Genomic DNA, 13,928 nt, shown 5'->3' with positions numbered 1-13,928 from the left:
ATGGGATGAAAACATTTCTTCCGTCCAACAGGAAATTAAAAAGATATATCAAGGGAGGTATAAAGGGATTACAGGTAACCAAGTTCAACTTCACGAGTAGAGAAGGTTTCTGAAATTATCATTTGGGATTTGGTGATTCATTAAGTAGAAGAGAACAAACGTTATTAGAGCTCATAATTCTCAAGAGAAGGGAGTGGGATGATGCTGTCACCTCCAGAATGTCATTTGAGGAAAACTGGCTCCAATGATACCGATTGAGAGGCAAACGTCAAAATCAACATCAAAATGATGGACCTTGATATCTCACCTTTGTGGAAAACGATAGATTATAAAGGACCCATTGAGGATTCACGAAGGATAGGTAGACGATGTCTTATATACTCGGAATTTCCTGAAGGATAACCTGGGAAGTGGATAATGGGAGCAAAGTATATTTAGTTTCTCCAAATGTTCACAAAGCATTTCATTTGGTTCCACACAGGATCAGGTTCCTTGTCGTTGAGGTCAAAGCAAATACCAAAGGGGACGTGGTAGTCAAGCGTAGAAAAAAAAATTGATTTTAAAAACTCATCATCAAGAGTAGTGCAGCATAAATGTTAGGAATGTAAGGGAGTAACTTGGATAGCACTGTGATGGGGATTAGTTTATCAAAATCTGTAAACATCATGAGGTTATGGATTAATGTTTAATAGCTGTGAAGAAGAAGGGGTGCAGGAGAGTTTGATGCTATTGTGGAATGAGCTAGGAAGTGAAAGATGGAATTCAATGTCGTTCATGGTCACAGGAATAGGCTGAAACAGTAGTTGATAGAAATTATTTCCTGAAAGGGGACATTAAACAGCAGGAAGATCTATACATACAAGTTAGGAATAAATACAAGTCGAGGTACATTCAAAGTACACCACCCCCATGCCAAATAAATAAATAACAAATCCTCCGGCGAGCGACATTGCCGGGGCACCTTCGGTGCCCGGCGATGCCACCTTACAGCACATGCAGATGGAATTGGGAGGGAGCGGTGTACATTAAATTGATTGATTAATTAATTATCCCCCGCCAACCAACGAAGTTGGTGGAGGATATAGAAATGGGTTCTGTCCGTCCGTCCGTCCGTCACATTTCGTTTCCGGAGCTTAACTACAAATCCCCTCAAGATATATTTACGAAATTTGGTAGAGATATCAAGCAAGTGGTGAACTGGTGCCTTTTGATATTTTCTAATTGATAAGTCACATGGTTTGGCAGCCATGTTGGATTCAAGAAAATATTAAATAATGTTTTCTCTGGAATTACATAACCTAACGAAGCGAAAATTTGCTACTATCATCTTCAATCATGTCTGCAATACATAGTAAAAATTATGACATCACAAGTCACATGGTTTGGTGGCCATCTTGGATAGAAAAACACACCTCATCCGATTAACACGAAACTTCACACACGTATTTCACTGGAGGATTGGAGGCAGAATGTAAATTTATGATGTCATAGGTCACATGGTTCTTCAGCCATCTTGGATTGAAAATTGATAAATTTTTAAAATCTTCTTCTCCAGAACGGCTGGACAGATTGAGGCAAAATTTCACATACACTTTCCCCAAGACATCCTTTCAGAAGTTTGTTAATTTCTAATTGATAGGTCACATGGTTTGGTGGCCATATTGAATTTACCCTAAAACCTTCAAACATCTTCTCCAGAATGGCTGGTCAGATCAAGGGGAAACTTCACATACATATTGCACACGCTTAAGGAATACAAGTTTGTTAATCCTCATTTACTATGGCGGGGGATATTGAAGACTTTGTCTTCAAAGGATGCTAGTTTATTATTGCATTATTAAAATAAATAAATAATAATTGTAAAATAATTAATTTCTTAATCAATTGGCTAACAGCGTACCTAAACCACCACCATTTCATCTGAATCTGTAACGTTTTGAAAATGAAGTAACGAATCGAAAAAATAAATAATTAATTGATTATTCGGGTCATGTCAGGTGTGGGAGCAGCGCAGCACTGCATTCACTTTCCGCAGGTACTCCAGGGGCCTCTATCCTGCCATCCCCCAGGCAGATGCCTGGCCCATCCCCATTTCCTTGAGATGCCGATCAACCTGCTGCAAACACGAGGCACGTGGTCGGCCCGTTGGCTTCCTCCACTCACGAAGCTCCCTTGCTGAGAGAATCTGGTGAACAGGATCAGCGTCAGGAAACCGAGCCACATGTCCATACAGCCAAAATTGACACTAACGGACTATGCAGGTTACAAATCTCATTTAAGTCTCTCTCAGCAACAGCTCGTTGGACACAAAGCCCGACTAGAAATAGCCAAGCATTTTCCCAAGAGACCTGGTACCAAAGGAATTAAGTCTCCATCTCAGATCCGTGGTCAGAGTCCAAGTCTCACATCCATAGAGCAAGACTGGAAGCACCAAGGACCTGAAGACTCGGACTTTTATCCTCCCGTACAGGTACCGGCAGCGCCACACCCCATGATCCAGTGAATCCATGACTCCTCAGGACCAACCCAGACATCTGTTGACCTCTGGCTCACAGCCAGCAGAGACATGAATATCGCTACCAAGGTAAGTGAATCTCTCCATGACCTCAACATCCTCACCACAAACAGACACAGACAGGACAGCACCATCCAAGATGTCATTGAAAGCCTGGATCTTAGTTTTGACCCAGGAAACCCGTAATCTCAGCAGCTCAGACTCCTCATTCAGCACATCGAGGGCCCCCAAAAGGATACCTAGAGTGTCCCTCAAGGATGACTGCAGCATCTGCGAAATCAAGATCAGAGATCTTGACATTCCCAAATAATGCACCACAGCTTGACCTCTCCAACATCCTCCCAAGAAACCAGTCCATACAAGCGCTGATAAGTGTGAGTGCCAGTACACACGCCTGATGAACTCCAGTAACAACTGGAAATAAGTCAGAGATCTCACAGCACTCTCAGTTCCAGAGTGTAGTTCAGACATCAGATTGAACAGTTTTGGTGGCACCCCACAAAGACCAATAATCCTCCAGAGGACATCCTGATTCACTGAATCAAACGCTTTACAGAGATCAACATAAGCTGCAAGCAGCCCCTGTTGAAACTCTCGTCTGCATTCTCTGGGGACCCGAAGGGCAAGAATATGGTCCGCCGTATCCTCTTTATTAATGAACAAATCAATTTATTAATCAAATAATCAATGAAGGATTAACCAATAAATCAAAAATACCCTTTATAGCCAAATAACTTGTTCACTGACATGTCCAAATATCAGTTTCCAAGCTCGAAAAGGTGCCTGAGATATTGCCAGGATGAGAAATAAAATAAATTAGTAATTAATAATAATTAAGTAATTTATCAATTAATTGATTAATCAAGGAATAAAAAATAAGCTTTTTCCCAAAGCACATCTTCACTTTTGTCCCTAAATTTCAGCTTCATAGCTCGAAGGATGGCTGAGATATCGTCCAGACAAACAAACAAACGAACATGAAAAATCGCTCGTCGTGACAACTTGGTAAAACGGAACGGCACTCTGTGGAGCACATACCCCCACCAGGATGAATACACCCAACCTGTCCACTAAGTTTCATCCGAATCCATCCACAACTTTTTGAGATATCATATTTAGCCCTCTCTCTCAATGGTGAAGAATCACTTTTAAAATTCTCAGATCCGGATTGGGATTCGGATCTTCACCCAAATCAAGCATTACTGTCCTTGGCCAGCCTCCTACACACAAAGAAAATTTCAGAAGGATTGCTTGAAAACTGGCCAAAAATCGTGTAACAATCAAACAGATAAACGCGACAGATGCGACAGACAAACATACTTGGGGGGGGGGGGGAATTCACCAAGTACCAAAAAAGAAAACAAAAACGGAGTAAAAACTGAGTACTCCCTTCCTTTGGTGTCCGGCGATGACGTCATGCATCGCCAAAATATGGAATTGGGAAGGAGCGGTGCACAATAAACAAAGCACTCGAACACATCGTGGAGTATCAGGGAGAGAAAGGAAAAATGATTTTTTTTAGGATGAATCGGAAGAGCCATGATCAGTACTGGGATTTGCTTTTCTGTTTTCTCAATTTTCCCCGTAGTATCATCGCAGCCTGATCTGTTATCATTGCCAGGTCCATACTCCTCCCATCACTAGATCGTGGTCCATCTCCATGCGAACAGTGGACCAATCCCCCAGACGACAAGTGATCTAACCCTCACATGAATCGGTGCAGTGGAAAGATAATGTCGTCTCGACTTAAAAGGACCGGTTACAGAACCTACTCAGAGTCATCAGTGATGCAAAACTCGAAAACTTCTCCACAAGGCACACTCACCACCGCAGGTAGACATGAGAACTCACCACTGCAGATCGACAAAGCGTTAAGAAAATCTAAAGACAATCACGTGATGCGACAACACAAGATATTAACTATCTCACCAGCAAATTGCTTTTCCTCCAAAAAGCTTGCTCTCGGTTGATTAGACAAAACTGTTCTTCGTGTGTTCGCTCGTCTTTTGTGAAATTCCTCAAGCTGGGGCCTTGTTCCTCCACCAAGACGGGACTTGTGACAAGGCAAAGGGCTTGAAGTGTTTGCTTTAAAAGCCTGTTTCCAACTCCAACACAATCACGAACCCAAAATTCTTTTAAAATTCCTCGTGGACGATGTGTTGTCCTGCGCGCACATCACTCGGAGAAGGAAAAGTCAAACTCGAGTTTACTGCAATTTGATTCATTTTTTGAACTGCATTTGGACTTGAGGGTATTTTAGAGTCTGCAGGGAGTATTTACAACGGAGTGAAAAAAAGGGAGACTGTGAGAGCATCGAGCAGAAGAGTTCAGAATTAAACAATTACTTGTACAGGGTATCAATAAAAAAGTTTTAGTTCTTTCAACTTTTGTACAATCATCCCACCCCAAACAATAATATTTTATTAATATGCCCAGTCATGCATCATGGTGGCACGATTCGTAGACGCGGATGGCTGTTCACGCGTGACATGCGAAAAAAACTTGGGAAGGTGAATTTGTTTGCAGTGCAGGACCTGCTGCCCAGACAACAAGCACAGTCTGAGATAGCAAGCGGTGTAACCTGGTGACGAGGGGTATCCAAGAAGACCAGACTTGCTACTGCAGTCCACATGGGAATTATCACCATGAAGTCTTTAACCTCTACCAACTAATGCCAACAGACGAGACACCTTGATCAACGACCATCCGAGGGATCAGGGCATATGCCTTGAAGCCTCAGAACACAAGGATGTCAGTTGCAGCTGGAACGAGATTCAAACACAGGCGAGAGAGCTCAAACGTTAACGTGCAAAACATTACGCCATTCTACCAGCTCTAAAGGACCCAATAAAACGAAAGAGAAACTAGAAGGGAATTCGGTAGAGCGCATATCTCCGCCCTGCAATGCCTGATCCACGAGAACATATCGGGCCCAATACATTTTTGAAATATCATGCTATATATCATTTTGGCCCCCATCTCTCACTGGTACACCTGGTGTTGGCTTAATGGTTCGGGTGGTGAGCTTTGGATCCTTGGGTCCTGAGTTCAAATCCCGTTCAGCTGTTGAATTAATACCAGGTGGGGTTAACTCGGCCTGTCGTCTTTCCGAGGTCGGCAAAATGAGTGCCAGCTTGCTGGCATACTGTCGGAGTGGTGACCCGTCCAGGATTGTGCCCAATAGCCAAGGAGACTGCTTAGGCAGCACCAACGCTCTGCACAGAGTATGGTCCCAATCTCCTCTCACTGGTGAAGAATCACTTAAAAAAAAAAAAGAATTCTCCCATCCAGATTCGGATCTTCACCAAAACAGAATAGAATCAATTCGTCCTTGCGAATCCTTTTGTCCCTTCCTGAAATGTCCCCTTTTGTCCGAATCCGTCCTCAACTTTCTGAGATATCGTTCGATATCTCGTTTTTGGCCCGATCTTTCAATGGTGAAGAATCACTTCAAAAATTATAGTAGTTGGATCCGGGATTAGTATAGTGTGTTGTTATATAGCAATTCATACAATGGTCAACTTTTCATATAGAATCTGGAAACTTGTGTTTTTTTACTTCCTAAGATCACATAGGACTACAAATCAGCTGTTTCCAATTTTTCCAAACATGGCTAATGACAAAAATCCAAGATGGTTCTCGTACAGGAGATGGTTGTCTACAAAAGCCAAATTAAAACCTGCAAAGATCTGTTGGACTGCTTTATTCGAAGTGTTCATGGTAAATCGGTTGGTTACATGAATGCATACCTAGCATTTGACAACTTCAGCATCATTAATTCACTCAAGGACAGAACCAGACAGCTTCGTGCGGCAGGGAGAACACAGGACAAGGGGTATAAAGTAGACGATACTCCATGCATTAACGACTTCAAGTCATTTCTGAGCACTAAGGAAACAAAAGACAATCTTGTGTTTTATCTTGCACAAAAAGCTGTTCGATTGTGCAAAGTGCCGATCACCGCACACACCCAGAAAGGTGTCCTTTCTTCCCAGCCAAACATGGTGAGCATTCCGAGTACAGAAGAGGAAGCTGATACACTGTTGATCTTGTATGCAGTGGCAGTGAGTCATCTGGGCAATACTGTGCACATATATTCTTGTGATACTGATGTGCCAGTGCTTGCTCTGCGAAGAGTACCTGATCTGAAGCCGGACAGTGCTATCATCATGGGCACTGGAGATGGACGACGAAAAATCAAACTCAAGCCCATCGATGTTGCTCTAGGTGCAGAAAGAGCAGCAGCATTGCCAGGATTGCATGCACTCACTGGTAGTGATACCACTGGTCACATCAAAGGAAAGGGGAAGTCATCATGCTTTAAAGTCTTCATGAAGTCAGGCGAAGATGTTATCTGTGCCTCTTGCTGGACTTGGTGTTGGAGTGTACCCATCACCAGGGGTGTTGTCTGGATGTGAAAAGTTTGTGTGTCAGCTGTTCAACTCTGGGTTTGCATCAGCCAAGGCACTGAGGTGGCACATGTTCAAGCAGCTGAAGGGTAACCAAGGTGTGGAGAAGCTACTTCCGACTCAAGGATGCATCACTGAGCATATATTGCGCGCACACCGACAAGCCAACATATGGTTACAAGACTTAGTAGCCGTACCAATTCTACTGGATCCTGTTACTCTGGGATGGCGACAACTGGAGGACGGCCACTATGTCCCAGTTGTCTCAAAAGTTCCAGCAGCACCGGAGGCTGTGGTGGAACTTGTGAGGTGTTCCTTTGTCGCCAGTAAGTGCAGTGGACGGTGCTCTTGTAAGGCACATAATCTTGCCTGTACAGAGCTCTGCAAGTGTGAAGGAGCTGAGGACACATGCAACAATGTCACAATTGATGAGAATTCAAGCGATGACGAGGAAAATGAGGACTTGGATGACTAAATAATTATATATGCCGAAGCATCTTTGTGTTTTGTATTTGCACATCCATTCAAATTGTATGTTCTCAATACTACAGAACGTCCTTTTTGTGCATATTTGGCTGTCATCTTTTGGGGGGTTCGTAAATAATGCCTAACTGGGTTAAATTTAGCTGAACAGATATTTTTTTATTATCTCTGAATGTGCTATAATGGGTAAAATATGGCGATTTCTCAAATTTTGGATTTTGGTGACTGCTTATGAATAAAAATAATTGGAAACAGCTGTTTTTGTGTTCACTGTAAACAAAGGAAGTGAAAAATTACAACTTTCCAGATTCTATATGAAAAGTTGACCAAATTACACAATGACATACACTAGATGCGGATCTTCCCCAAAATCTAATCAGTTCATCCGTGTCACACACCGAGTTTCATCCGGATCCGTCCACAACTTTTTGAGATATCCTGTACACAGACAAACAGACAAACAGACAAACAAACAAGAAGAAGATGTTGTGCAGAGCACGATACTTGCAAAATCCATAAAACAAATTTGACCTCAAAAATAATTGGTGGTTGAATTAAATGACCAAATGTGCAACGATTCAAATTTCAAGTTAATTGGATGAAAATTGACAATTTTATAAATTTGGCCGATGTTGAGTTCAAAAATAATTGGTGGTTGAATCCATTGACCTGATTTGCAAATCTTCTTCAAATTTCAAGTCGATGGGATGAAAATTGAGGATTTTCGAAATACCACCTTAGTTGTTGACCTTTGGCCTATGATGACCTCAAAAATAATTGGTGGTTGAATTCAGTGCACTGAAGAATAAATCCTCAACTATCAAGTCAATCGGATGAAAATTGAGGATTTTAGAAATCTCGCCATAGTTGTTGACCTTGGGCCTATGTTGACATTTTGGGCCGATGTTGGCTTCAAAAATAATTGGCTGGTTGAATTCAATGACCTGAAATATAAATCTTCTTCAAATTTCTAGTCAATCGGATGAAAATTGAGGATTTTAGAAATCCAACCTAAGTTGTTGATCTTTGGCCTATGTTGACCGTTTGACCTCAAAAACAATAGGCTTCTTGATTATGACAAACTCTACCATGTGGTGAAGTTTCTGAAGATCGGTTAAAAATTGTGACCTATAGGTGACAAACAGACAAACAGACAAACAAACAAATGAAAAACCACTCATAGAGCGATACTTGGCAAGACAGCGCTCGGTAGAGCGCATCCCTCTGCCAGGTGGAACAGTTCACGTTTTGTATTCCACTGATGTGCTGAATCCAAACCAAAATCTAATCCGCTTATTCTTGTCACCAAACCAACTCATCCACCGTGTTTTGTTATGTTGTTACGAATTTGGAAGCTTACTGCACTCAACATTCAGGTCCTTATAGAACAGTTATATCGGTAAGTGTGTGTTTGTAGTTAGGGCCCCTACCTGAGTCTAACGGGAATTACGTGTGTGCGCTGGGGAGATTCATTTACAACAAACCTCCTTCACTTCCCTTCACACACCGACGCCATAGCCCATGTGTGTTGGCGGAGATTTCTATCGCTTCAGACCGGGACTCCGCCCAGGAAGGCAGGGGCGTGCCCCTTGTCCAATCAGGCCACAGAAAGCGACCTTTCCCATGGCACCCCAGCCAATGGGATTGAGATTGCCACAGAGCGACCTTTACCACGGCACCCCGGCCAATGGGATTGAGATGGCTACAGAGAGCGACTTTCCCACGACGCTCCGTCCAATGAGGGTGGAGAGCGCCTCAGACGGCGATTTGCTCACCCTGGAGGAAAAAGGAATATAAGGAACGCCAGACTGAGAGCTTTGGGGAACGATTCAAAGGGTCGTGGTCGTGGTCGTGGTGGTCAGGGTCGTGGTCGTCATCATGGTGGTCATCATCTTCGTGTTGCGGGTTCGAGTCCCGCCGAGCTGGATCATTGTCACCTCTGATCTTCTCCTTGGCCTTGGTCGATTGGTGCGTGGCCGGTTGGAGAGCGCGGTACCTGGTGCTTGGAGCGGCATCGTGTTGTGGGTTCGAGTCCCGCCGAGCCGGATCGTCGAAGACCACACGAGGTGGACAGGTCCAAGCAAGGCTCTGGTCTCTAACTCACCTGTCCTCGAGCTGAGGGCCTTCAATAAAGACCCAACGGGTCCGTGTGTGTGTGTGTGTGTGTGTCTGTCTTTAAGTAGCAACTGTATAAGTGCTTTTGCTTGTACATTGACTGCATTTCTTATAGTCGGATAACTCTGCTCTTTATGTGTTCGCTCCATGCCTATTGTAAATAAATATCCCTTTTGTTGAATGTCTCAGCTCGTTTCTGTGTTTCTTTCATTGGCTTACCAATGTTGGGAAATTAGCAATGTTGGGAAACGGTGCGTGTTGGGAAATTGGGAAACGGTAAATTGTACATTTGGACCGACGGGTCTTGGTAACCATCCGCTCGGGTTACGCACGGTTCGAGCACGATAACGGCTCGTTCCGCTCGAGGCCTGCCGAGGGTGTGAATTCTCCGGTAGCTTTGCCGCGTGGATACTTAGGTATATTGAAGTCGGCAATTAACCCTATTCCATGCGGCCGAATTATTGGCGATTCGCGGTCCTGTAAGGGACCCGTGCCTTTCGGAGTTCTCCGAGAAGCACGATCTCGATTCCGGGTGTTCGATGGAGCCGACTCTACTGCTCCACCCAGCGGTCGTGCTCGCCGCCGATGCCCGGCTCCACAACAATATGACTCGTAAATATATCACGAGTAAATACCACCCATGCTTCACTGACGGGAACACTGAGATGGGGGGAAGGAAAGAAGGGGGTGATAGAGAGGGGTGGACGGAGAGTGAGTAAATCGAGGGGGAAAGAGAGAGGAGGGAGGAGGAGAGAGAGCGAGAGAGGAGGGAGGGGGAAAGAGAGGAGGGAGGGAGAGAGAGAGAGGAGGGAGGAGGGAAGACAGAGGAGGGAGGGAGAAAGAGAGGGGAGGGAGTGGGAAAGACAGAGGAGGGAGTAGGAAAGACAGAGGAGGGAGGGGAAAGAGAGGGGAGGGAGGGGGAAAGAGAGGGGAGGGAGGGCGAGAGAGAGAGAGGAGGGAGGGAGAGGGAAGGCTGTGAGAGGTGAGAGGAAGGGAAGGCAGACGTGTGGTGGAGCGTTAATTACGATTCACACTATCTCATCAAAATGATTCTGAATAGAATAACAGTGAAGTGGAAACAAAATAATGTCTGAAATCCATTTTCTCCCGGTCATACTATAAATACCACCCAGAGACAAACACCGCCCAGACATGTCTGGAGATAAACACCGCTCGGACGCGTCCAGAGCCAAGCTGTCTGGAGACAAACTCCCATTCGGACATGTCTGGAGACAAACCCCGCCTGGACATAACCACCGTCCAGACACATATAGAGATACGTGTCTTGAGGCAAACTCCCATTCAGACATAAACACTGCCCAGATACGTTTGGAGACAAACATCGCTCAGACATAAATACCGCTCTGACGCATCCGGAGATAAACTCCCATCAGCACATAAACACCGCCCGGACATGTCCGGAGACAAACACTGCCCGGATGCGTCCAGAGACAAATACCGCTCGGACATATCTGGAGACAAACCCCTGTCCAGACATACACACTGCCTGGACACAAATTCCCATCCGGACATAAACACCGCCAGGACACGTCCAGAGACAAACTCCCATCTGGACACATATGGAGACAAACTCCCTTCCGGACACGTCTGGAGACAAATTCCCAACCGGACACGTCCAGAGATAAATACCATGTGGACACGTATGTAGACAAACCCCGCCTGGTAATAATCATCATCCAGACACATATGGAGATAACCACCATCCAGACATAACGACCATCCGGATACGTCCAGTGGCAGACAGACAGCAAGGGAGAGAGAGAGCGCAGGAGAGAGAGAGCAGGAGAGAGAGGGGAAAGAGAGAGAGAGACAGAGACAGAGACAGAGAGAGACAGAGACAGAGAAAAAAAAAGAAGAGAAAGGTGAGGGGTGGAGGTGGGGTTTGTCAAGAGAATGATATGATATGCTTAATAACTGAACACACACACAAAAACAAACTCATCTCAGAACAGCTGTCCACACAACGACACAACAGAGTTTGCAAAGTAATCCACTAGCACATTTGCAAAAACCTTGATGCCTGCTCCAGAAAATTTGTCGGAACATGAAGCACAAGTAATCATTGAAAACATTGAAGTACCGCTCATGTACGAACTCATGATCCCGTTGAGCGTGAACATCGAAAACAAAGCGTTGCAACCAGATATCACACTTAGTTACAAAAAAAGAAGAGAAGAAGGCATTGCTAATTGATGTGTTAATATCAGTAACTTTGGACTAATGATGCAGAAATCAAGAAAATGACCAAACACCAAGACCTGAAGAATTAAGTGAATCCTGAAAGCTGAAGAATGCCAAAATTGTACCAGTGATAGCAGGACATACAGGATTGATGACAAAGAACCTCACAGAGATATTAAACATAGGGGCAATACCCCTGGGTGCTCACCTGGTTGCATCTGGATAAGATAATCAGGCAACCACTGTTAGGCATGGCCGACACACAAAATATATAATGGAGAAGAAAGTAAATACCGATGGATTGGTTTGTTAATGCCATGAACAAACCTTGGTACATCATGGGTGATAAAGGTTGTGGTCAAGTTTCATCGAAATTGTGTGTGCTGTTTCAGAAAAGAAAGCCAATGCACATTTTGGGGAGCAACTCCCCTAAAATCCCCTTAGAGTCAGATTTTTTCAAATTTCAAGTCAATCAGATGAAAATTGAGGATTTTAGAAATAGCATCAAAGTTGTTGACCTTTGGCTGACGTTGACCTTTTGACCTTAAAAACAATAGGCTTATTCTTCATGACAAACTCGACCAAGTGGTGAAGTTTCGTGAAGATCGGTTTACAATTGTTTCCTGTAGGTGATACACAGGCAAGCAGACAAACAGACAGACAAACAGACAAACAAACAAACAAACAAACACATGGACAGACAGACAGAAGAACAAAATCGAGTGACCAATATTCTTGGAAAATCTTCGATTTTGCAAGTAACAAACAAACAGAGAGGGGTGAAAACATAACCTCCTTCACCTTCGGTGGCAGGAGGTAAAAAGAAAAGTGAATAGAAGTCTAATTAAACAAATTGTTGCTGTGCTTTGCCATGTGATCCATACAAAGGAAAGTGTAAAGTATGGTGGAAAGACTTTCCGACCATGCAGTTCTTGCGGAACTACAAGTAGTTCTTGGGAATAGCAACCGCACTGTAAAAATTCTCTTTGATAGTCATATGCCTCGAGGGACCGCAAACGTTGGCCAATGACCATGAACAAGGAGAAAAAGACATTAAGATATCATATCCCCCATTGTTTTCGCAATTTTGCTGGACGGAGTTAAAGGGCGAGCCCATATTTACAAGATTTATGTGTACGCGCAACGGCCTTGAGTGATCATGTGACATGGAAGATTGCGTACGATTGGGTTATTTGGTGATGAATATTAATGATAGAGTTCAAGTAGTTATATTGTATAAGATAGTTGATCACGTGACATGTATGATGTTTTTGATTGGGAATGCAAATTTCGCACAGAAGGGATTCAATGTTCATATATTTTGGGGGAGACAAACTGAATTACACAAACAGTATAACATTATATAATATTTATGTATAAAATAAATTACAATTAGAAAATGAAGAGGATAGAACGATTGTAAATATATGTGGAAAAATTACATGCCCAGACCAAGAATCAAACACAGGTCCTCTGCAAAACCATACCAGTGCTCTGCCATCTGAACTATGTGGGTGACCCACTGGCTAATAATAATACAATTCTTACACACACACACACACACACACACACACACACACACACACACACACACACACACACACACACACACACACACACACGCCACTCTCTTTCCTCTACTGTGGCCGGGGCACTCACTGTCAACCATAGGAGCAGGTCGGGCCTGATCTTGAGAGGGTCTTCCTCCTGTGAGGGGACACATCCACATCTGCAAGAGACAGAAAGAGAGAGACAGAGTGAGAGAGACGAGGATGTGGGGAGATAGAGTGAAGGAGGAGAGGAGGAGAAAGGTAATTATACAGCACCCAGAGAGAAGAGGGAGATTTGAAATTCTACCATTACATGTTTATCATGCATAGTTCAGCGTACTCAACATACGGTCGGTCATAGCATCACGTAACAACATGAGGCCATACACATATGACAGTGACATGTTCTGCGTGAAGTTACCCAGGCACGCATGTGCAGTGTGTGCAGACCAGAGGGGGGGGGGGTAAACGTGCTGGTCCAACTTGGGTGTTGTCTTGGTTTTCACCCCTCCGGCTTATACATCACAATTACTTAGTGTATACTCTCAAATATAATCAATGTGCACAAACACTGTAGGCCTATACATGTACTGCACAAGAAAAACGAGGCCCAGGTTCCTGGAAGTCTCAGTCATTCTCCAATACCCGGATGAG

The 13,928-nt window shown here is 43.9% G+C and overlaps 1 long non-coding RNA gene across 1 annotated transcript in view; it reads right to left on the bottom strand.

Moving 5' to 3' along the window:
* Positions 1-305: 305 nt before the first annotated feature.
* The window catches only part of LOC147016149 (uncharacterized), a 48,479-nt gene continuing 34,856 nt past the window's right edge, over positions 306-13,928 (bottom strand). Inside the window, exons 3-4 of the long non-coding RNA XR_015050033.1 lie at positions 13,384-13,453; positions 306-403 (exon numbers count right to left, since the gene is read on the bottom strand). This is a non-coding gene — a long non-coding RNA (uncharacterized LOC147016149). The remainder of the gene's footprint in view (positions 404-13,383; positions 13,454-13,928) is intronic.

The sequence above is a fragment of the Eptatretus burgeri genome, chromosome 12 (genome assembly GCF_056783735.1).
Source record: "Eptatretus burgeri isolate ZD-2024b chromosome 12, Ebu_testis_v1, whole genome shotgun sequence".
Taxonomy (NCBI): Eukaryota; Metazoa; Chordata; class Myxini; order Myxiniformes; family Myxinidae; genus Eptatretus; species Eptatretus burgeri.
This window is presented reverse-complemented; position numbering and strand designations above follow the sequence as displayed.